Below are 25,509 nucleotides of genomic sequence, written 5' to 3'. Positions count from 1 at the left end.
ATATATGTGAATGTTTGTGAGAATCTGCCGTACTTTATTTTCAGTTAAGTTTAAAACTACAAGGTGTCTAAGAGATAAACGTTTCATATGAACACAAGAGTGATATTTTCTACTTTTTATTTGTGTGTGCAATTTCAGTATGCAACAATGGATGTTAACAAAGAACTGTTCAAATATATTATTTATTATAAGTTTGTTTTCATTCGTATGTACAGTGGCCGGGTAGTTAAGGCATTCGACTCTTAATCCGAGGCTCGCGGGTTTGAAGCCCTGTCACACGAAACATGCTCTCCCTTTCAGCTGTGGGGGCGTTATAATGTTACGGTCTATCCCACTCTTCGTTAGTAAAGAGTAAGAGCCCAAGAGTTGGCGGTGGGTGGTGATAACTAGCTGCCTTCCCTCTAGTCGTACACTGTTAAATTAGGGATGGCTAGCGCAGATAGCCCTTGTGTAGCTCTGCGCAAAATTCCAAAACAAACAATCATTTGTACAGAATTCTTACAAGGTTAACAGATAGGGTTAACGGACACAGTTTTATTAAGGGAACTGATGATGAATTCAAGGCGGGTTCGGTATGGTCAGGTTGTTTGGGCGCTCGACTTGTAATCTAAGGGTCGCGGGTTGGAATCCCCATTACATCACACACGCTCGCCCTTTCAGTAATAGGGGCGTTATAATTTAACGATCAATCACACTCTGTTGGCAAAATAGTAGTCCAAGAGTTGAGGGTGGGTGGTGACTACTAGTTATATTCCATGTAGTATTACACTCCTAGATTAGGGACAGCTAGCGCAGATAGCCTTCATGAAGCTAGCTTTGCACGAAATTCAAAAAACAAACAAGACTAAGAGGTACCAATAATTTTTTTTATTATTAACTGGTTTTAAGTATTTGAATGAGAATTGTGGTTAACTCTCTTTAGAATTAGGAAAAAAGTAAAAAAAAAATCCTGTGTTTACGTTTCTCACTTAGAAAAAATATACTGTCATTTTCATCCTGTGCGTGGTGCTCCTCAGTGGCACAGTGATATGTCTAGGAACGTGCAACGGTCGAAACGGCGGTTCGATACCCCTGCTGGGTAAAGTATAGATAGTTCACTTTGTACTTATTACAGACTCTCTCTGTCTTTTATAAAAACCAACAGGAATTCCAGTTACTTGTTATCTACCTTCAAATTTAACAACAGGACTTTAAATACTTTGTATAAATTAACGTGAAACCATTTTTGATATCAACTGTAATATAAAAGTGTAATTTCCATTGGACTTGTAGTAACTTATTTTAAGTTTCAATCAAATGTTTAATTTTAAGGGTAAAGCACTTAGGTTTGAATTTGATTACGTAACGAAAGGATAAAAGTTATACATAACACTATGTAGCACAAATTTTGTTCCTAGATAGTATGTGTTATTTCTCATTTACTTATGTTGTAAAAGTACAGAAAATGGCTATTATTCCCTTCAAACTTTGCTTTTGGGACCTGGATAATAAAATTTAGAAATTAACCTATTGTCTATGTAAAAACGGGCAAATTTGCACATTTTTATTTACATAAGGTCTGAATAAAACAACATATGAATCACGTTTTACATGTATTTATACTAAAGTTATACAAAAATGTTTAGAAGTGAGTAGTTTTTCGAGATTTGCGACTGTAATGTAAATCACTTTCACGTATCAGCCCTCAAATAGTCTCCCATGATGTTTTCGTTATACGCTCCTTGGTAGCGGCGTTCAAAGTCTAGTATATCTTGGTGGAAGCGCTCGCCTTGACTCTCTGAGTATGTTCCCATGTTGTTCTTGAACTTATCAAAATGAGCGTCAAGAATATGGACTTTCAGGGACATTCTGTAGCCCATTTTACCGTAGTTCTTCACCAGAACCTCAACCAGTTCCACATAATTTTCGTCCTTGTGATTGACTAAGAAGCTCCGAACCATCGCGACCAAGCTACCTCAAGCTTTATTTGCTTTCCTACTAAGCTTCTTGGGGAATTCTGTACACTCCAGGATCTTCTTTATTTGTGGTCCAATGAAGACACCATCTTTGACCTTTGCCTCAGACAGCTTAGGGAAGAAGTCTCAAAGGTAAGAAGGCTGCAGACTCTTTATCAAAAGCTGTAACAAATTGTTTCATTCATAAGACCCACTTTTATGTGCAATGGTGAAAACAACACCTTCTGGAGGTTCACTAGTGGCTCACACTTGACATTGTGCCTCCTTACAGAGAACTTGGTCCATTGCGGCCAGTGCTTCCTGTTGTAGTGCACTACGGTATTCCTCTCTGTCCCAAAGACAAAGGAAAACTTAGTAAAGCCTCCTTGGAGACCCATCAGGAATGCCACCATTTTGAAGTCTCCGATAACCTCCCAGCCTATACAATTGAAAATTAAGAAACAATAAATTAAAAGATATTTAAATTTTAAAAGATCTAGAATTTGTATAATATAAAATCTTACAATTCAAGCAAGCAAAAATTGTCCGTCTTACCTTCTCGAGTTTTTTTACAGTGTTCACAGGTAAAACGAGGTGCCCAGGGTTTACCTTAATCCCCAACGTGCATGCCGAAATATGTCTTGTAGACTTCACACGTTTTAGGAGATGCTGTCACAGAGTACGGTTTCACTCTTGTCTTGATAAATTGGCCACATACTTAACAGAATGCGTCTGGAGAATGTTTGCAGCTTCTTGACGCCATCTCTGATAAAATCGGATACGTCTACGTGTTCACTTAGGCAGCTAGAACTAAACCGAAGTGATGACTGGTGAGCCCCTGTATATATATATATTACTATGGAAGGTTCTAGAAAATTCTTAAACGTTCTTGAAATTTCTCGCAAGTTCTACAACATTCCTGAATATTCTTGCAAGTTCGAGAAAATTCTGTATCAGCTACTCAGCATTGAATCTACCTGGAATGTTCTGAAAAATGGGTAAATTTGAAAATTACTTTACCCAAGTCACAAAAGCAAAGTTTGAAGAGAAAAATAGGTCTTTTCCATTTACTTTAGACATAAGCAGTTGGGAAATAACACTTTCTGTCCAGGAACAAGAAAAAGTAAAAAATTTGTTACATAATGTAGCCAATATGGTAACTTGTAAAATCAATTTCTATAACGTCCTTAAAGATTGTTTGAAAAGTGCGAAAGTTAAAGCAACTTATAATTACCACAAAACTGAAAAAATCGTTGTGAATAACCTGTTTCGATTGCTAGATCATATCTGGGAGATCTTGCCAAAACAAGTTCGCCAACGACTAGCCTTGAAGGAGAGAGGGTTTGTTTTGTTTTGGAATTTTGCGCAAAGTTGCACGAGTGCTATATGCACTAGCCTTCCCTAATTTAGCAGTGTGAGACTAGAAGGAAGGCATCTAGTGATCACCACTCACCGTCAACTCTTGGACTACTCTTTTACAAAAGAATAGTGAGGATTGGCTATAACATTATAATGTCCCCACGGCTGAAAGGACGAGCAAGTTTGGTGTGACCCTTAGACTACGAGTCCAGCACCTTGACCACCTGCCCATGCCAGGACTAGAGGGAAGTCATTACCCCTATGCCAAGTCTTGGGTTACTCTTTTAAAAATGAATAGTTGGATTGACTGTCACCTTATAACGTCCCAACGTTGAAAGGAGGAGTATGTGTTTGTGATAGAAGATTCAAGCCCAGAATGCGGGTCGAGTGCTCTGGCTACCTAGCCATTCTGGGTCTAGGAGATAGAGGAAGCTTTTGGAAATAACCAATCAAATGTACCAGTTATTAAATATATATGACATGTCCGATATAGCTAGATGATTAGGGCGCTCGACTCATAAGCTGAGAGTCGTAGGTTCGAATCCTCGTCACATCAATCTTACTCTGCCTTTTAGCCATTTGGTGTTATAACGTGACGATCAATCCCATTATTCGTTGGTGAAAGAGTAACCTAATAGTTGGCAGTGGGTGGTGAAGACTAGTTGCCTTTCTTCTAGTCTTACACTGCTAAGTTACGGATGACTAGCGGAGGTAGCCCTCTTGTAGCGCGAAAATTCAAAACAAACAAATCTTTTTGGTATGATAAAAGCCTAGATTTCTTTTGGAATATTTGTAATTAGGATAAATAAAGTTATTGATATTTAATAGCGACTACGTCCAACGGCCATGAGGTGGTAAATAATTAACTTTAGTGGAGTTGGTAAAATAATAAGCATGAAAGATTAAGTTGCTTAGGCCTGTGTTGGAGAGTATACGTTAAAATGACGAATAAATTTATTCATGATGTCAGAAAAAGACATATTCAAGAACCATTAATATAAAATTATACAAACTCTATAAAAATAATATAATAATTTTATAGTTTTATATTTTGTGTTGACAATGATTATTATTCGATTTATAATAGTGTATCGTAAAGAATTTTCTATTCTATATTTATTTTAATATTGATGTTTGTTTTAGTTAAATATATTTAGAAATGTGTGCAACGTATATTGCTAAATGTGTATTGCGAAAGTTCCGCCTGTTCTCTAAATTTTTAGAAGATTCTCGAGAGTAAGAATCAACAATGTACAATATGTGTATGTAAAATACTAGTGATTTCTAGTGTTATATTGACAGCTGAATTTTCTAGAATCTTGCCTAATAAGTATAAACGTAACCATCGCAACACATGAAAAGACAACTTTAGTATTTTTGTTGGTTTGCCACAGTCAATACACTACAAACCTCTGAAGCTATGATTGTGATAAACGCTTATTAATCGGAACACAATAGATATTTCAGCAGGAACTTTTATAGATTTTGAACGTTACAAGTCGTTCAACTTCAATAAATTAACTTCGAACGTTAGTATTTTGACGAAAACATTAAATATCTTCGTCGGTAAAAGTTAGCTTATAAGCAGAATGAGGCCAAACAAGAACCAAGCTAGCCAGCTTAAGCAAGGTGTGATGATATAAATTCAGAATTAATTCGCTCGTTGTGGACCTGAACCGTCGATAAAATATTTAGTTCTAGATCAGGTAGAAAAATGGTTACAGTTCGTAAGTTTGTAAAACTTTTTTGTACAAATCAATATTTGTAGTAACTGTTATAACTTGTATTGTTGTTTGTATATTAAAATATATTTGTGTTAAGAAAGAAAATTGTAGGTATCACTCTTGTCGGAAAATATCATAAGTTTGACACATTGACATTCAATCAACTTCTAAATTAAAACTAAAATTTCAGGCTATTTGAAATCGTAATACGTCATGTATGTAACATAATAAATAGGAGACTCGCACAAGATAAATTATAATACGTAGCTTAATAAACTGGGAGCTCGTGTTCGAGATCTGAACCAAAGACAAGATTCGAAATAAATTTAAATTTTTATTCAATTTATACTTATCAGTGCCAACAATATTGAATCATGTCTCATTATCAAGATTTTCTTAAATCATCCTTCCTTGAAAATATATAAAGATATAACAAACGTGAAATTCTCGAAATTGCCAAAATTTTAGAATTGGAGTTTAAAAATTAACGTGAACAACGAACTAAAAATGCGAATTGTTGAAATACTAGTTGATGTTGATTTGTTATTTGATGAAACATTGGGGAATACTCTAGTGTCTCCACTAGCCAATCAGAGTTGAGTGATTAAGATAAGTTACAAATCTAATTAAAACTTAAACAAATCAACCTTGAACAAGCCCACTTCGAAACCAAAAGAGAAAATAAACATATCGAGGCCGAATAGAAATCAGGCTGAAATAATTTATAATTAACTTTGAACTCAATTGATAAATTAAAGTAACATTTTTTAATGAAAATGTAGTTAGTAAATACTACCAACATTTCGAGAAAGTTGTTCAAACCATGAAACCGAAAAATGGTCATTATTATTACAGTGTTTTAACTGGTAAAGCACAATACACTTATGCTGCTCTCACTCAAGAATATTGTACAGATTATCACAAGGTTAAGACAGCTATTCTCAAAACATATGAGCCAGTACTGGAGGCTTATTGCCAAAATTTTCAAGGTTATCGCAAACAAGGTAGCCAATATTATATGGAATTTGTCTGTGAAAACAGATTTATTTCGATCGATGATATGATTCAATACATATTAGCAACAGTTTCAACAAACTAAGATAATGATGTCTAAATAATGAACTTAAAGACTGTACGAGGGACGACCTCAAAACTTACTTGGACCTAAAAAAAAGTTGAAACACTATAGGAAGCAGCTGTAACACACAAAGCAATTTTTTATAAAAAGAAATTCCTATCATTTCGAAAAAGCCTGTATCTGTCCACTCCACTAAAGTTTAGGATTCTTCTAAAAAATCAGATTTTTTCTAGTTCGAAATCCTATTAAAGATGAAATAAAACTTAATCAAAATAATAAAAACCTGTCTATCATTTCTGTAAGAAACCTGGTCATGTTATCTTCAATTGTTGGCGTTTGAAAAATAAAAAATAAAGAAGGCAACAACAACAGACGCAGTTTCACTGGATCGACCAATTTTTTTTATTTGGCTGTTGATAAAATGACTAATATTGTTAGGTGTCTGTTGGTTCTGTGTCTTTGATAAATGACACTGCTTATTCCATACCCATACGTGTTTTACGTAATACTGGAGCGACTCAGGTGCTTCTTGTAAAAAGTATGCTGCATTCATATTCGAGTTATGTCACTGATGAGTATGTTGTTTCCGAGAGCATCGAGAGTGGCTTTGGCTTTGTTATTGTTTCTCTTTATATCATTCGTTTAACATCAGATCTAGTTTCGTGACCAGTGTCGTTGGAGTAAGACCTTCTCGGCCAATTAAGGGTGTGTCATTATTGTTGGGAAACGATTTGGCTGAGGAAAAATTATTGCCAAAATCAAAATCGTTAGTGAGCTTATTACTGTTTCACGTAAGCACGACGTTGGTGAGGAGAATCCAGTCGTGTTTCCTTTGTGAGCTATGACTGGAGCTCAGGCAAAGAAAATAAGCGAAAAACAAATGACAGACACTTATTCAGAGAACATTACAGATTTGTCTTAGACATTTTTGGGTATTCGGCCTTGTAAATAATTGTACCACTGACAATTTCTTGGTGAGTGAACAGTAACGGACGTGAGGGAATTGGATCAACTGATAAACTTCCGTTTGATAGAAGCAAATTAATCGCCGAGCAAGAAAAGGATCTGCTGATTTCTTTACTATTTAAATATATACTCTCAAAAAATGAACTGGAAAAAGCTCCAAATGATTATTTTTTCAAAAATGGTGTACTTGTGAGAAATCGAAGACCACCAGATGTACCAGTTTGAGAGGACTGGGCTGTAGTTTATTATATCGTTGTTCCCAAAACACATCATTCAAGTTGCCCATGAACTTCCCGTGGGAGGACATTTAAGTGTCAACAAGACGAATGACAAAATTATGAGACATTTCTTTCAAATAATTAAGCAAGCTGTTTCTCAGTTTTGTAAAACTTGTGAAATGGTCGAGAAACCTAACCAGGAAATTTCCATTGTTTCTTTGAAACCTATCCCAGCGTTCGAAGAATCCTTCAGTCGTGTGGTTATTAACTAGCATTTATTTTTCTGTAAAATCTCCCAAATTACAATGAATTTCAGCAAATTTAATGAGTCGTGCTATAGTTCACTCTTTCTGGAATGTTTATGTCTGCAAATTGGAAATTTATACCTTGAAATAAAATGATTGATTTACAGCGTTGATGTTTAAAATTTAAATCAAGATGTTATGCTTCGTATGGATTTCTTGAAAATTTTCCAACTACTAGATCTTTTGGCATAATGCTTAATTATGCCAAAAAACAAATACGGAATATAGATTTAATACTGTCATGTCGTCCATATACCTGCCTGCTCTGTTAATTTGTAGAGTTTTAAAACAGTCTATCTTGAAAAGTTATATGATGGATTGATATTCAAGTTTCAACATGTGCTTATGCATCAAGTTGTCATCCACTGATGAGCTCTATGTCTGTTAAAATGTGTGAAATAAATTGTACGAAACTATTATAAAGCTAAAAAAAATTGAGAGTTGTAATTCAGTGTAAAACAGTGATATTTTTAATAACGAGTATTACCAAACATCAGTTAATATCATATATACAAGTTATATAACTTACTTGTATTGTTTGATATTTTTAATAACGAGTATTACCAAACATCAGTTAATATCATATATACAAGTTATATAACTTACTTGCATTGTTTGATATTTTTAATAACGAGTATTACCAAACATCAGTTAATATCATATATACAAGTTATATAACTTACTTGTATTGTTTGATATTTTTAATAACGAGTATTACCAAACATCAGTTAATATCATATATACAAGTTATATAACTTACTTGTATTGTTTGATATTTTTAATAACGAGTATTACCAAACATCAGTTAATATCATATATACAAGTTATATAACTTACTTGCATTGTTTGATATTTTTAATAACGAGTATTACCAAACATCAGTTAATATCATATATACAAGTTATATAACTTACTTGCATTGTTAAAAAATCTATAATGCAGACTTAAATGTTTCACTGATTCGTGTAAGGATATGCTGGTATGAAGGTTACTAAAATCAAATGTTTCGACAAATCTGGTTTTCAAATATTTTAACGTTTGTTTCCCCCAGTTTTCGATAATTATGTACATTTGGCTATTCTTTGTTCTTATTATCTTTAATATTAAAATCGATAGATCTTTCCTGGTGACCTTTTTTCTTGGCTTCATCTATAAACCTATATTTATAGGACGACTTTGAAGTTTAGAATTCCAGAATAACTTGGGAATTACTTTATTTTTAATATTTGTATCAACTGCAAGTTATCTTAAAATAATATTACGTTATTGTGTATGTTTAGCATAATTATAAACAGAATTATCTGAAGGTTGTAATGTTTGAAGTTTTTTACAAAGTCCAATGACATATATTTTATTATTGCGAATTAAATCAAAATAAATGGCCGTTTTATAAGCTTGTATTATGAACTATTTTTCATGTAAATATTTGTAAGATTAAAATTATATTTCTGGTGACGTTTTTGTGTAAATGTATTGGAAATATTTTTTTCAAAAATACTGATTATATTGTTGCTTACTTTTACTGCCCGGCAAGGCCAGGTGGTTAAAGTACTCGGCTTATAATCCAAGGGTCGAGGGTTCGAATTCCCGTCACACCAAACATACTCGCCCTTTCAGCCGTGGGGGCGTTATAATAAGAAGGCCAATCCCACTATTCGTTGATAAAAGAGTAGCCCGATAGTTGGCGATGGATGGTGATGAATAGCTGACTTTCTTCTATTATTACACTGATAAATTAGGGACGGTTAGCGCAGATAGCCCTCGTGTAGCTTTGGTCGAAATTCAGAAAAAAAAGTTTCTTCTTCTCGCTTAAACTGTTGTGAAAACTAATTAAATTATGTTTTGCTTTCTCCTATTTGATAATAAATGTTTAAACAGTTGAGTTTAAATGTTTAAGTCTGTGCCCAATTAATTTTCGGATGTATCATTTTGCACAACGCTAAGTAAGAAGGAGCACACTTAGCGACCTAATATTATCGTAAAAAGACTCTGGAGAATGAGATATATAATAAAACTACTGTTGTTATTTTTATAATGCCAAGCTATAATTCACAAGGTCCTATATTCAAATCAAACACAATAGTGAAATGTAACAATGATTAATTTGAGTTTGGTTGTGAGGTTTACAATTAATGTATATTTTTCGTTGAACGTAGCTGTATCAGAAAGTCGTTGTTGGTAAAATGCTGCAGTGGTACCTCCACAGTTCTTGATGTAGGCTTAAATAGAGCACTTTCGTTTGAATTGCATTGACGCAGAGATAATACACCGAAAATGTATATAAAAAAATCAAGTACAAGCCAGTCACGAATAGGAAATGAAAACCATCGGACCATTTTAATTTCTTTGACATTGCTTCTGTCCTATGAAAGATGAATCAATTGAGTATATGGAAGCCTGGGGTAAAAATGTATTCTCATAATTTGTCAGACTCATAAGATGAACATAAACAGTGGCAAACAATATGGCTTCTAAAAGAACGAAATTCATAAAACAAAATAAATACAAAGTTTCTCCGCCAAAGTAAAGAATGGTATTACTCCAGGCGAGAAAATGATATACAGTATTTTTTGACTGGAATTGAAACTTAATAATGGAAGTTATTTATAAAAATTGTTTCGTTTTAAATTTTAAATAAAAATCACTCAGATAAAGTAATGTACTTAAGATTTCTAGAAATAAAATGGACGTTTACAAGAACTGAGAAGAACAGTTCTAAAAATATATGTTAAAATCTAAAAAGTCATATTCCATTTCAGGTGAAAGTCTATTTTAATAAATATACAGTTTCTTTAGCTTTCTTTTCATATTTTTAACCCAATTGGAGTTGTAGACGTTGAATAAAGTGGAATTTGATAGTATGGAGCGTTTCGATCCTCTCTAGTGTGAAGGTATTGAAACTCTAGGAATAAAATAAAAATATATTACACGAAGAAAAACTAAAACATATATCTACGTTCTTTGCGATAAGAAAATATTAAAACCTTTTAGCAGTATCTAAATATTTTTATTGGTTTAATCACTCAAACACGACAAGAAACATTCATTATTAACTTGAAATTACTTTCATACTTTTGAGTGTAAAAATAAAGTAATTTAGAGTATAGAATGGCAAAAATATATGTACGTCAACCAACATATTTTAAAATTGAATATTATTTTCCACTTATTATAATTAAGATTTAACACTCTGATGAGACTAGTGTCTGTTAAAGATGTTACGTAAGGATATATTGTTCTATCAGACATTTAAAATAAGATTCTAATAGTAACTTGCAGTTATATTAAATACATATTCTATGTATCCTTTTATTCGTTTAGGAACAAAAGAGCTTCCGTTTTCTTAAGCATTTTGTAGATGAGTACACTAATTAAGATCTATATACTTGTTATGGTTCGTCTTTTTATTCTCAAATATTTAGATGTATGAGGGTTTTGGCTCTTTTGGACTTTCGAGCAAAGCTACATGAGAACCATCTGTGTTACCCGTCCCTAACTCAGCAGTGATGGACTGGAAGGAAAGCAGCTAGTCATCACCACTCACCGCCATCTCTAGCGCTACTCTTTTACTAACAAATAGTGGGATTGAGTGTCTTATTATAGCGCTCCTACGGCTGAAAGGGCTAACATGTTTGGTGGGACGAGGATACGAAGCCGCGACTCTCAGATAGAGAATCAAGCGCCCTAACCACCTGGCCATGTATTGAAGGACTTTACAAAAATTTAAAAACATTAATGCAAATTATAGGTAAAAATGTTAAGGTCGAGTATCTAAGAATAATGAACAAAGAAAAGTGAATTTCAAAACTTTCTTACCAGCGTTGATTTTATTCGTTTTATTAAAACAATTTTGGATTACGTCATTACAGCATGGGTCACCATATATAGCCGTCCCCTATTTGTAACGTAATTTTCATTGCATAATAATCCATCCTAAGAATGTCATGCTCAAAGCACCCCCTTTTTATTTTAGTGCTTTTCATAACTCACTTAGCGTACGACCGTCTCTCAACATCAGTTTTAGTAATCCAAAGCATAGAAATCAATAGACGTTGTGTCTGACGCAATGAGAGGTATGTCTTCGTATGGAAGAACGCGTATATCTGTTTCACTCTCCAGCTGGTTGAAGTGCGATGGGGAAGATCCATCTTGACTGTGTTGTCTACTGTTGTCATAGATAGTATGAACCAACTTGTTTTCCAACGTCATTAAGTTGAAGGGTTTATTTGTTTTGAATTGCGCCAAAAGCTACTCAAAGGCTATCTGCGCTAGCCGTCCCTAATTTAGAAATGTAAGACTAGAAGAAAGGCAGCTAGTCATCACCACCTACCGCCAACTCTTGAGCTACTCTTTTATCAACGAATAGTGGAATTGACCGTTGCATTATAACGCCCCTACGGCTGAAAGGGCGAGCATGTTTAGTGTGACGGGAATTCAAAACTGCGACCCTCGCCTTACGAGTCGAGTGCCTTAATCACATGCCCATGTCGGGCCAAATTGAAGGGATATTCACATCTTAGTTCTAACTCCCTGACCGAAACAGCTCTTTATGATCCGAATTTATGGATATTATGTTTCAGTAATAGCTGTTACAAGCAAAATCTATTAAACTCAAAACATTGTAAAAATATAATACTTATACGTCCCGTTTCACCCGACTTTATATCGACTGATGTTGCCAAATGACTTACCGATTTATATTCAAAACAGCTTTAATATAATGAGTTCACCCTCTTTAATTATAAACCCTTTTATTATATGTGTCCGTGTGCATTAAAAGACATTCAAAGGCACCTCAATAATATTTTCTGAAAAACTGTTCAGCTGCTTACCTGTAGGGTTTATGAGTGCCAACAGGGGGAGCTCGATTGAAGTCTCAGAGAAAGCCACTTTATTTGCAGAAGATTGAACTATTAAATCAAAAAGTATTTCGATAAACCAGTTTGAGACAGGAAATACAGAAATATACTAATGATTAATGTGCTCATTCATTTAATATAAGAATGCTTTTGAATAATTAAAAAAAATATTATATTTAAATATTTTTAACACAGGATCTCTTTCTCTAGGCCCGGCATGCCCAGGTGGGTTAATAAGGCGTTCGACTCGTAATCCGATAATCGCGGGTTCGAATCCTTGTCGTACCAAACATGCTCGCCCTTTCATCCGTTGAGCGTTATAAAGTACGGTCAATCCCACTATTCGTTAGTAAAAGAGTAGCCCAAGAGTTGGCGGTGGGTGATGATGACTAGCTACCTTCCCTCTAGTCTTACACTGCTAAATTAGGGACAGCTAGGGCAAATAGCCCTCGAGTAGCTTTGCGCGAAATTCAAAACAAAAACCTCTTCCTCAACCGGAGGCGAAGTGTTGTTTTTATTGTTTTTCAGGTGGTAGATAAAGAAACAAGTAATTCTAATTCCAGTTATTATTTGATTATTTCTTGGTGATGAAACTATCAAAATCTTCTGTATCCAAGTATTTAATCTTTATATGTAAAATGGTAACGTACCTAAGTCGGAAGTTATGAACAATGTGTGTGTTTTTTTATAGCAAAGCCAAATCACGCTATCTGATGAGTCCATTGAGAGAAATTGAAATCTTATTTTAGCGTTGTAAATCTGTAAACTAACCGCTGTATCAGCAAGAGACTGTTATGAACAGTCAAAGACAAAGATTTTGGAGTGACCAGTCACCTTACCACCAATAGTTTCATACACAGTACTTGAATATCTCTGTTTTTTATTACAAAGAAAATTATTAGAGCTTCCTGTATTGCCTGTTTCAGGTTGGATACCTTGTCCTTGATCTCCTGACCTGGTCCGAAGGCTACTACTATTACCACTATACTGTCCTCGTTAGCACCAAACATATTTTTGAGTGTCGCCACTGCTTCTTTGGGATTGATAGATGGATTTGCCTCAGCAAGGATGGTCAAAAACTCTATCGTGATCAAATACCAAGCGGCTGCATAAGTTGCAGGTCGAATATCTTGGAACACGTAGGTAATCGAAGAAATAGCTTAGCGGTACGTCTGCAAACTTACACTGCCAAAAATCAGCTTTCGATACTTGTGGTGGACACAGCACAGATAGCCCATTGTGTCTTTGTACTTGACTAAAAACAAGTTCGATTAAATAATACTGATTAATGATGGTGTGCTGAGGAGTTACAGAGTTCTAGTTATAGTCAACGAAGCTTAGAGCTGGATACCTGTTAGACTCTAGTCCGAAGAAACAAATGCAAAGATAGTTGGCGGTGGGTGGTGATGACTAGCTGCCTTCCCTCTAGTCTTACACTGCAAAATTAGGGACGGCTAGCACAGATAGCCCTCGAGTAGCTTTGTGCGAAATTTCCAAACAAACAAACAAACAAAGCAAAGATAGTTGAAGAAGGTTCACGTAGCGGACACGTCTGTTATATAACAAGACGTACTTTCGTTATCTATGGAGTTTCTGATGATGATATGATTGGTCATAACTCAGTTAAATACGGACCGGGTATTGTAAGATATAACTGTCTTTACTCACCGTATGCTACATCCTGTTTCACTGACATCTGATAAATATAGGATTATTTACTCCTAATCCTAACCATATTTGAGGGAGAGATCTTTTGTTAACAGCTTTTATAAGAGACAATTTCAAAGTTTTACTTGGCATACCTTTCACAATTTTATTTTTATCTTGGAAACTGTAATTATATTTTTATTTTTATTTTCTGTGTTCACGGTTCTTCATAGCTTATACAATACTTTTTACCTAATTTATTAGCATTTTTTAATTTCGAACACATATGTATGTCCTCTTGGGTGTATTATACAAGTGATATCAATATTAATACGAATGAAATAAATACACATGATAGAATTAAGGGGTATAATTACCAGACGACATGGAGGAAGAAAAACAATACAGTTTCTGTCACCAAAAATTTTTGTTTGTTTTCTGAATTTCGCCCAAAGCCATGGGAGGGCTATCTGCATTACCCGTCCCTAATTTAGTCTTTCAGACAACTAGCCATCACCACCAACCACTAACTCTTGGTTTAGTCTTTTACTAACAAACAGTATGATTCATCATCCCATTATAACGCCGTCACGCCTGAAAGGGCGAGCATGTTTGGTGTGACGGGGATTTGAACCCCTGACCCTCAGATTACGAGTCGAGCGCTTTAACCACCTGGCAATGCCGGGTATCTAAACGAGAAATGAGAAATATGATTCTTATCCTATACAAAGACTTCTAGGAAAATACAACTAAAGCTGTTTGACCGTAGCATGTAACACTAGTTTGTGTCATGAAATGTATTACAAGTTTTCTTTTTTGCTTTGTGCCCGAGCTTGGTTTGTGACTTCTTTTAATTAAATACCGATTTGTTACGTATATTCTCCTTAAAATTCAATAATAAGATATAGCAGAAAAAAATGTATATACAACAATATCGAATCAATTGTAATATTTTAGCCACACATAAGGACAACTACATACACAGGCATGTAATAATAATAATAACTCTGAAACAAAAACAATAAAAAAAACCCAAAGCGAAACAGCAACATGTACTTATATGAGTAATCGACTCATTCCTCGGAAAACGAAAGTAAATGATAAAGTAAAATATGAACATAATAATAACAAGCATTTATTACATGTATTGGAATTCTCACGATTCCAACACATAAAACAAAACATTTGTAATTACAACATAAATATATCCATAAGAAAATTTCAACATACAAATATAAGACTGGTTGAGTTAAACTTTAAATCCAGTGAAGACTGGGCGTTATTTGGGGACGAAAGGAGAGTTTTTATATACGATGTTTCTTATATAAGAAGTTCATTATAATGTTTGGCTGTTGAGAGAATTTTAAAGTTGGAGAGAGAAGTCGGATTTCCTGTTTCTGTCTCGTGCTGATAAGGTTTAATGAATGCTCTCGCATGTCACGTTCATATTTTTGTCATTAACGTACGTATATGGTTTTAACTCTTTGCTGAAGTATTAAAAATAGTAAAATAGACGATAACAATTAATAATTATTTAGTGGCAAAAACTGGTACTAATAAAAAAAAACCATCAGAAGTTTTGCACATAACTCTTTCAGCGGCACTATAACAAATGTAAAGTATACTATACATCTTCGCGATGCTAAAATATTCAGACAAAACCGTTACAAAAGAAAAATAATTCACTCACAACAAAACTTAATCAAACTATTAGTAACATAAATAAGTTATTCACAAGAAGTATTACTGCTGAAAAGTGCTGAACAACGAAACCTTATAACAAATTTAATTTAACAATATCGTTAACCATAAGACATTTACAATAGAAGTTAAACAACAGTAGTGATAATATAAAGAATGAAGTAAATACACCAGCATTTTGTAAGTTGAAAATACAAAAAGGAAAAATGCATACTAAATAAATGTTGTTTGTTTTTATACTTTTAATAATTCAAATGTAATGATGGGATAAATGAAATAAACAGATTTAGACACGTTTAAAAAAACGGACGATAGAAAAAAATTACAATAGTGCTCACCTGCACTAATAGGTTTCGCATATGGTGCAGTAACGAGTTCCGTTACAACAATATAAATGAAAAGGGAGTATCTAATCATTTCAGAGCGATCTTCCAACTGTTCAGAATACTGAAAATATTATTACTAGGTCGAACTTTTCAGATATGGAATGTTTTTTTTTTCTTCTTTTGCACAAGCAAACGTTCCCTATAACCCTTGTATTGAACTCCTGTCTGAGATACGTGTTTTCACATAAGAACACCAGTGGTTTAAATATAGATATCTGTTTATTTTTAGGACATAAGCGCGATGCCAGTGCAAGGGCGTGTCCGGACCGACGGCTTTCTTTTAAAGATACATTTACATATAGGTAAAACGTGGTACGTAGCAAGAATAAGGACTAGCGCGCCCACAGATGCCCAAAGGCTGCTCCTCCAGGCTACATTTTTTTTCCTTCAAATGTGTGGTAAAATATTCGCTATAAACTCTCTGTGTATTTTATTTTTCAGATATTAGTTTTTGAACTACGAACAAATTGTGATATACATACGATGGGAATATTATTGTTTAGTTTCTCTGAAACAATAGTTTTGTTTAGTGTGCGTGTGTTTAATATAGACCTAGTTTTAAGCGAAACGTTAGCATCTCTGTATTTACTCACATAAGAAATAGTTCTTCAATCATTTTCTAAGCCATTCCGCTCTCTTTTTATTAACGCAGTGGTAGTGTTTTTCTTGGATTAGAGAACATTCTTCACGTTATACAGAGTCATAAAATCTCCCAGATGTTGCTTAGAGATATTATAATTTTGAAAGAAAATATAAGACGTATAAAAGGTTGACCTGATCACGTGGTCTCAGACATAATTAATAAAATTACAAGTGTAGTTTACCACGTACTCCATGCCCTATATTCTGATCAAGTCAATAAAAACTTTGTTGTTGTTGCTTCTCCATGAGAAACAAAACACACTTGTCTATCATGTAGTGGTTCCTAATAACTAGAAAAAGCATGTTGTGCTTCCTAATAACTGGAAAAAATATGTAGTACAGTGTAGTTCCTAATAACTATAAAAACATGTAGTAGTTCCTAATAACTAGAAAAAACATGTAGTAGTTCCTAATAACTAGAAAAAAACGTTTTATAATTCAATCTTATTTTGAAAGTCTTTTAAATCTCCCTTTTTTAAAGAAAGAAACTCTTAGGATACTCTTTTACCAACAAATAGTGGGATTGACCAGCACATAATAATACCTTTACTGGTGAAAGAAGCGAACATGTTTGGTGTAAGGGGGGATTTAAACCTGCGACCCTCCAGCACCCTAACCACGCGGCCATGACGGGCCTGTTATTTTTGGACAAATACCTTTGAAAAAGTGCTTTGTAAAGCTTCCTCCAAGGACAGTCATAGTTATTTACGTTTAAAAAAACTTTTGTGTGTGTGTAATTGAAGGTGAGTAGTCAAGCCTAAATGTTGAAAATCGTCTAATAATGTTTGAATAGGTATAGGCATAGGAATGGACTATTTCATGTGTATGTATAGAACTTTATTGCTGTTTTAACGAAAAACAACACAAAGGACTATTTAGGCTCTGTCTACAGCGGGGAGTCGAACTTTGGATTTTAGCTTTGAGTTGTATAAACTTTCCTCTAACCTACCGAGGGACGTACACACTGAAGGAATCGTGCAGAGTTAAAAAAGTAAAATAATAACCGAGGGACGTGCACACTGTAGGAATCGTGTAGAGTTAAAAAAGTAAAATAATAACCGAGGGACGTACACACTGAAGGAATCGTGTAGAGTTAAAAAAGTAAAATAATATAAAAAGCTAATAATGCCACGCTAACGGGGACAAATGTTTGTTTTTAATACAAGTTTTTAACTGTTTAATATATTTTTATTTAAGGGTTATTTTCTGTCATATACTGCACTATATAGACGTTGATACATTTCCTAAGTTTTGTGGTAAAATGGAAAAGCTAATGTAACTATTGAAGAGTGTAATAATCATTTTTATTCCTAATTCACCCCTGATTAAAGAAGCGCTCAAATTATTGGGTTAAATATTTCTCTTGATCTTAGGTTTTGCTGACTGGTCTGTAACATAATTTTGAAGTTTGACAAATAGTAGTTTCACTCCTAATTATTTTAGACGGATTTGTTTAAAATTGGTGAAATAATGAAACAGAGAAGTGTTTAAGTGTGAAATAACACCACATTATGGCCCTAAAGAGTACGGATAACAGGTTTTAGTGGTGATTTTGAATCAGCAATTGAGTATTCTTCCCACAATGTACGGTTTTGGGTAGTACTGAAATAAACAAGTGCAAACTTTGCGTACAGTAAAGATCAGAATGTTGCAATGAAGATATAGAATTGCTAAGAAACACCGAATCCGTTACAAGTACATTCGAGAATGCGTAAGTGTGGCAGTCATAAGACAGAAGAAACAACAAAGGTGCTTCAGGTGGTATGGATTGGTCACGTGATGACCAGAAGAGTACGTTTGTGACGTAGTTAGATCGATGAAAGTCGAGGACAAACGACCACGGTGATAACCAAATGAAAGAGATAGGTTGTCATTATTATAGAAAACATGGACACGTGTGGTGTTGAATAGTAAGAAATCATGATGGGTCAGAATGAGTAAAAGTAGGTGACTCGTAAATCAAATAGAATAAACACTGAGATGATTGAATGTGATGTGTTGAGTAATCTTCAAAAAATCGTTTAAAAAGTAGGAATTTTTCAGATGCTTATAGAACCTAGCTCAAATCAAACTCACTCTCTGTGAATCTCACCACCCAAACTCCACCCACTGAGTTAGCAGTAGGTTTAAGGCTAATAATGCTAAAAACCAAACTCCGATACCCGTAGTAGGAACAGCATAGATAGTTCATCGTGTAACTGTGTGCTCAACAACAAGCAAACAAACTATCTCATGATTCCTTGCGTTTCAGTATGAGTGGTAGTTTATCAACAAAAACACGTTTGTCAAAACTGTGATATAATAATTCACTTTTATTGGTTTAACATCTTTTAAATTAGATATTAGCTTAGATCAACTTGTGATGACATTTTTAATTAGATATCAACTTAGATCAAATTGTGTTGACACCTTTTACACTATATATATCAATTTAATTTGGCCCAGCATCGCCAGATAGTTAAGGCACTCGACTCGTAATCCGAGGGTCGCGGGTTCGAATCCTCGTCATATCAGACATTCTCGGCCTTTCAGCCGTGATGGCGTAATAATGTTACGTGTAATCCCACTATTCGTTGGTAAAAGAGTAGCTCAAGAGTTTGGCGGTGGGTGGTGATGACTAGTTGCATTTCCTCTAGTCTTACACTGTTAAATTAGGGACGGCTAGCGCAGGTAGCCCTCGTGTAATTTTGCTCGAAATTCAGAAACAAATAGTTTAATTCAAATTGTGTTGACACCTTTCAAATTAGACATCAGCTTAATACTTGTATAGAAATTGTAATTCAAGTATTCATTGTTTGGTAAATTCATGATGTTGGAATAACACATATGTTCAAGAAGTCTTGATACAAATGAAGCAGAAACTCTATAACCCGAGCACTTTTGAAAGGTGGGCCTTTCTTGTCCAGGTCCAAACTGGGAGTGGTTAGAGGGTTTCTTTTTCATTACTGCTTGGTAAGGATGATTTTGCTTTGTAACCTAAAGGGTACGGAGAAACCTGTCATATACATGTTTTTGACGATATTATTGTGTAAAACTAAACACACTTAAAAGTTTATTAGTGTGTAGTTAAGCACAACTCTAAACGGTGAGCTATCTGTGCCTTATCATCCCGGGTATCATAATCTCATTTTTAGCGTTGAAGGTCTGCAGACATACTGCTGAGCCACTGTGTTGGGATGCTCCAAAATAAAATTGGAGTGAAACAGAATGTGGAAGGGTAAGTTTGTATAGACCTATTAGAAACTTATCCATTCTGCTTGTTATTTTACTATTTGTATGACTGATCGAAAGTTTTGGTGTTGGTTATGTACAGATTTCTGAGAAGCAAGATAAACGTACGGCCTTTACATCTTAGTAAGTGTAATGGGCAAGTGAGAACTTGCAAAAGCAATTGTTGTTAAGCACAGAGTTAGACAATGGTCTCTTTGTGCTTTGCCCACCACGGAGATCGAAACTAGAATCGTTGGCATCATAATCTGTAAAGTTATTGCTGAGTCTGTATATATAAATAATAATTTAAGTTCACAATAATGGAGAGGTGGCATACCCATTTCACTTGTTTAGTGGTACACGTAGATGGAGAATTGATATTAATACCACCGTATCATCCCCAGTGGCACAGCGGCCTGTTTTAGGAATTTTAACACTAGAATTTTGGTTTCGATTCCCGTGGTAGGCAGTGTATAGATAACTTACACTGCAGCTTTGTGCTAAATTAAACAAACAATATCAAAAGTATCTCACAGTTGTTAAGGAGACTAATTGTGAATTTCAGCATTCTTTTATATGCGTGTGTGTGTGTTTTTATAGCAAAGTCACATCGGGCTATCTGCTCAGCCCACCGAGAGGATTCAAACCCCTGATTTTAGCGTTTTAAATCAGTAGGGTTACCGCTGTACTAGCGGGGGGCCTTTTATATGCGAGTAAGCGTAATTACTACTTATCATCTCTAAAGCTGCTAGATGGGTCCGGCATGGCCAAGCGTGTTAAGGCGTGCAACTCGTAATCTGAGGGTCGCGGGTTCGCATCCCCGTCGCGCTACACATGCTCGCCCTTTCATCCGTGGGGGCGTTATAATGTCACGGTCAATCCCACTATTCGTTGGTAAAAGAGTAGCCCGAGAGTTGGCGGTGGGTGGTGATGACTAGCTGCCTTCCCTCTAGTCTTACACTGTTAAATTAGGGACGGTTAGCACAGATAGCCCTCGAGTAGCTTTGTGCGAAATTCAAAAACAAACAAACAAAACTGCCAGATGTATGACTGTACGTTTTTTTCATGCCCAAGAATTTTGTGACTATTGTTGTTTGCTACGTCACCGTGACTTTTAGCAATTTCTTGTTCGAATAGTTCTGTATCCAAATCTTTAAGCTGTCTTCTGTATAACTGTGACGTTATTGTTCATGCTCTTGAGGTCTGCCAGAGTCTTAAATGTTTTGTTGATGATTGAAATAAAATTACTTTGTTCTTAAATATTTTCTTTCTCTCAAAATTCAGACACATCGTCAGCACACATGAAGAGCTAAACATAATTATTTTCGCTCGCTCGTTTCTTAGTGGGTATTTGGGTATGTTTATTTCTTAAATACCAGGAGGGTCAGGTGCACAAGACCTCTTCCTCCTTAATTATTTTGTTTCTTTGTTCGTTTGTGTTTTGAATTTCGCGCAAAGCTACACGAGGGCTATCTTTGAGGGCTATCCGTAATTTAGCAATGTAAGAATAAAGGGAAAACAGCTAGTCATCACTTCCCACCGCCAACTCTTGTGATTGTTACTAAAGGTATCGTACCATATTAATTAGGCTTTAGCAGTGGGTTGTTTTAGCTTTTGCCTTCTCTATAGCACAAACAAAATGAATTAATAAACCAATTAAATATAACATGACGCTCAAAGAACGTTCTGTAACTACTGTGGGCTAGTTTCTGCCGTTATTGTATGGATGTCTCTTGTTTTATTGTTTGAAAACATTATTACAATACTGTGCCATGCCAACAGAATTGTGGTAATATTGGACTAATATTATTACAATATCTTTGTGTTCGGTAATATTGGTATAATATTGTTACAGTATATTTGTGTTTGGTAATATTGGTATAATACTGATACAATATCTTTGTGTTTGATAATATTGGTATAATATTGTTTACAATATCTATGTGTTCGGTAACATTGGTATGATATTGTTACAATATCTTTGTGTTCGGTAATATTGGTATAATATTGTTACAATATTTTTGTGTTCGGTAATATTGGTATAATATTGTCACAGTATATTTGTGTTTGGTAATATTGGTATAATATTGTTACAATATTTTTGTGTTCGGTAATATTGATATAATATCGTTACAATATTTTTGTTTTCGATAATATTGGTATAATATTGTTACAATATCTTTGTGTTCGGTAATATTGATATAATATTGTAACAATATCTTTGTGTACGGTAATATTGGTATGATATTGTTACAATATTTTTGTGTTCGATAATATTGATATAATATTGTAACAATATCTTTGTATTCGGTAATATTGGTATAATACTGTTACAATATCTTTGTGTTCGGTGGGATAGCTTAGATGTTGATTTAGTCTATTATAGAAAACTATTTTTTAATAAAAATAAAACCATCTGTGTTAGTGAATCAGTTTTATATTAGTAAAAGGTTGTTTAATTGTATGAAGTTCCATAGCACCTATGCAAAAACTACAGAAAGCTATATACTAGTAATTTGATAGTGCTGCCTGTGTCCTTTATAAAGGTAGGTCCAAATGTCGAAAGCGCTGGTTCTAATTGTGTGTTTTATATAATAAAAACAAAGGTTATTTTCATATATAAAAGGGAGATAGTGAAAACACCAAACATATCTGCAGAAATGAAACAAGTTATCCCAGTAAATAATATTTTTTAACCATTTTACATCTGTTTATTGAATAAAACGATCATTCACATATAGACATGAAATTTATTCTCTTCGACCCACGAAAACGTGAAATCCTAAATAATATACTCAAGCCTGAGCAGAATTTCACGCTCTTTCAATACTAGGCAGATTGTCGACCTATTAAAATAACAATAAAAAATTTAAAAAACAACAAAAGTGTAAAAAGTGGCATTACAAAACAAATTTTTATGTAGTTCCAACACCTGATACGTGGTGTCGTTACAAAGTGCGGACGCTATTAAACTGTTCCTGAAACCTGTAGTTAACCAGTGAAAGCCTTAATATATCTAGTGAAACGTTCTCGTAGGATACTATACCCTTTTCGGTTTTTATTCTTCTGCATGACGAACATGGATCAATACGTTTTACCGAAATCTTGTATAAATAATCAACAGGAATTTTTTTAAGTTAAAAAACGCTGCGAAAATAGTTAACCTACCAGATTAACCGGATTTCAAATGTTAAAAACCTCTGCGCTAAAACTTAAGTAACTTATTGTTTATTGTTTTAATTTTTTTATTTTTTGCAGTTACTCAGAATATTTTTTATGTTATTTCTTTAAATGTCACTTCACTTGAGTGGTTGTTGTGTTCAATTTGATCAAAGTAGTTTAATCAACGAAGAATGCACAGTACAGGAAGGGATTTGGAAGCTCCCAGTTACACAGCGGAAAGTCTGCGGAATTATAATGCTGAAAACCGGGGTGGACATCGTTCAGATAGCCCATTGTGTTTATTTGTGTTTACTTCCAAACAAACAAAATATGGAGATTCAAAATTTCTTGAATGATTGGTTTACCTATACGTTTTAGCGACAGTATTTGAATTAGCTGAAATAGGCGCGAAAATAAGAACTACATCAAATGTACACTGTAGTTGTTCTCAGGATTACCAAGTTTTAACATCCGCGGTGGGGAAAGCACAAAATAATTTATGGTAGAGCTTCATGCTTAAGAACAAACCGCTAAATCTGATAAGAAATACCAATCATCTAATTTCCTTATTCGTCATCTATCGGTAGTTTGTTAAAATATTCCAATTACCAACAGCTACACGAAAGTATGTTAAATGTAAGATAATCTAGTGTATGTATCACTCGTGAAGTAACCAAATCGATCGTTTTTTGTGTGAGTTTCTTTCTCTAGGAAAGTTTAATTTCAATCTCTATAGTGTGAGATAGATGTGATTAAATGCTCTTAAAAATTGTTAACGTATCATTATATTTCATTTCAATAGCAAAAACAGAAAGAAGCTTTTGACAGAATATACTTTTAGAGAAAAGAAAGGAATAAAATCAAACAAAAAATATATGTGATCTTCAATTAAGTAGTAAAAATACATCATTTTGTACAGAACTTCATATTTCACCAAAATCAACTCAAGAAATAGCTTTTAGCCAAGAAAACATTTCTGTACTTTACTTTTTCTTATTTTGTTTAGTTGGCATAAAGAATGGAATGTATGAAAAACCTATGCATTGCTTCTCACCTCAATTTACTCTTTTTACATTGGCGCAAATAATTTATAACCTACTCTGGTCAATCATGTTCAAACTCTGAATGTATATACTTTAAAAACCTAATTTTATTAGTAATTCTTTAATAATTTTTGAGGTCATTAAAGAAGTGTTAACCAAAAGATTTTACCAATAAAATTCAAAGAAAGAGGATCTAATCACGTTAGAGTCAAAACAGTTCAAAAAACTTCTAAAAATATGTATATCGTGCATTTTTAAGAGGTAAAACTTCTCAGGACTGGTGCAGAAATGTAAATTAAAATATATATATTTTTTAATAAATAAATGTTATAAGGTGATAATTTATTAATTATAATATACTTTTGAAGCTTTCAAAGAAAATTTATTATTATTACTTACAATCAATTTGTAGATGTGGACTTCAAATCACAGGGGCATTATCTGGCTTCAAAAGATTAATTACTAACACAGGATACACTCCAAACACTTCTTGCAACGTCCTTTTCACCTTACAAACCTTGGAAGCATCGTAGAACACAAACAGTGCTTATAAGCATAGTTCTTTATAAAGACTTTGAAGTGTAAAGTTTATGTATTGAGCTATTGACCTTGTAAATTTGATTATCCTAATTTCACGTTGACCTCATAGAAACTAACCAAGTGGATGGTTACTGAAAACGCACTTCAGAAGACAATCAGAGTGAATAAATGTTATATAGCTATCACTGATATAATTTGTTATCACTAGGTCTCAAACATTCTCACGTGAAATAAATATCTGGTTCCAATGGGATTTGTGAAATTAACCTGAATATTGGAAAAGAGGTACAGCAGAAAACGTCTATCGGCATCTTCTTAAAGATGGTTTTGGAAATTCACCTGTAATACCAACCACAGATGGTCGATACACCACAGATAACAAGAGAGCTGGTTGAGCATTCATTATCTCATGTAACAACAACGTTTTTCATAAGGCTACTAGAATATTAAAGTTTCTCATAATCAGCATTAGGATGGAGTTGGATGCTGTAAAGAAAACTCATTTCTGGACTGCTGAAAAAATGAACTTCAAATAGACAGTGCCACAAACATATATACGACTGACTTACAGGCAATGCTACATAAAACTCGGAATTCTTGGTTTTCAGATAGATGGTAGAGATTAAAGCAAATGTGTCGTAAAATTATAAGTTTCAAGCACGTTCCATGTTATATTCTGACACATTTTTAATGAGAAAACTGATAAGCTCATAAGACAAGATCCTTTATTAAATG

The 25,509-nt window shown here is 34.1% G+C and overlaps 1 protein-coding gene and 1 long non-coding RNA gene across 4 annotated transcripts in view; both read right to left on the bottom strand.

Annotated features, from left to right (window-relative positions):
- LOC143250725 (frizzled-10-B-like) overlaps positions 1-25,509 on the bottom strand; it is a 255,452-nt gene that overhangs the window by 139,459 nt on the left and 90,484 nt on the right. The window contains exon 2 of one of the 3 annotated variants that reach the window (XM_076501664.1): positions 20,930-21,064. The exons of 1 other annotated variant lie outside the window; for it this stretch is intronic. The gene's annotated coding sequence lies outside the window, so the exon portion shown is untranslated. Of the gene's footprint in view, positions 1-20,929; positions 21,065-25,509 lie in introns of those variants that run through there. One more of the 3 variants, XM_076501665.1, reaches the window with a different exon arrangement.
- On the bottom strand, positions 10,273-16,281 carry LOC143250247 (uncharacterized). The gene is made up of 3 exons (XR_013028105.1): positions 16,130-16,281; positions 12,417-12,494; positions 10,273-10,486 (listed from the first exon to the last, which is right to left on the bottom strand). It is a non-coding gene; the product is annotated as an uncharacterized LOC143250247 (long non-coding RNA).

This window comes from Tachypleus tridentatus, chromosome 5, assembly GCF_004210375.1.
Source record: "Tachypleus tridentatus isolate NWPU-2018 chromosome 5, ASM421037v1, whole genome shotgun sequence".
Lineage (NCBI taxonomy): Eukaryota > Metazoa > Arthropoda > Merostomata > Xiphosura > Limulidae > Tachypleus > Tachypleus tridentatus.
Note: the sequence above shows the minus strand (reverse complement) of the source record. Positions and strands in the feature narration are given on the sequence as shown.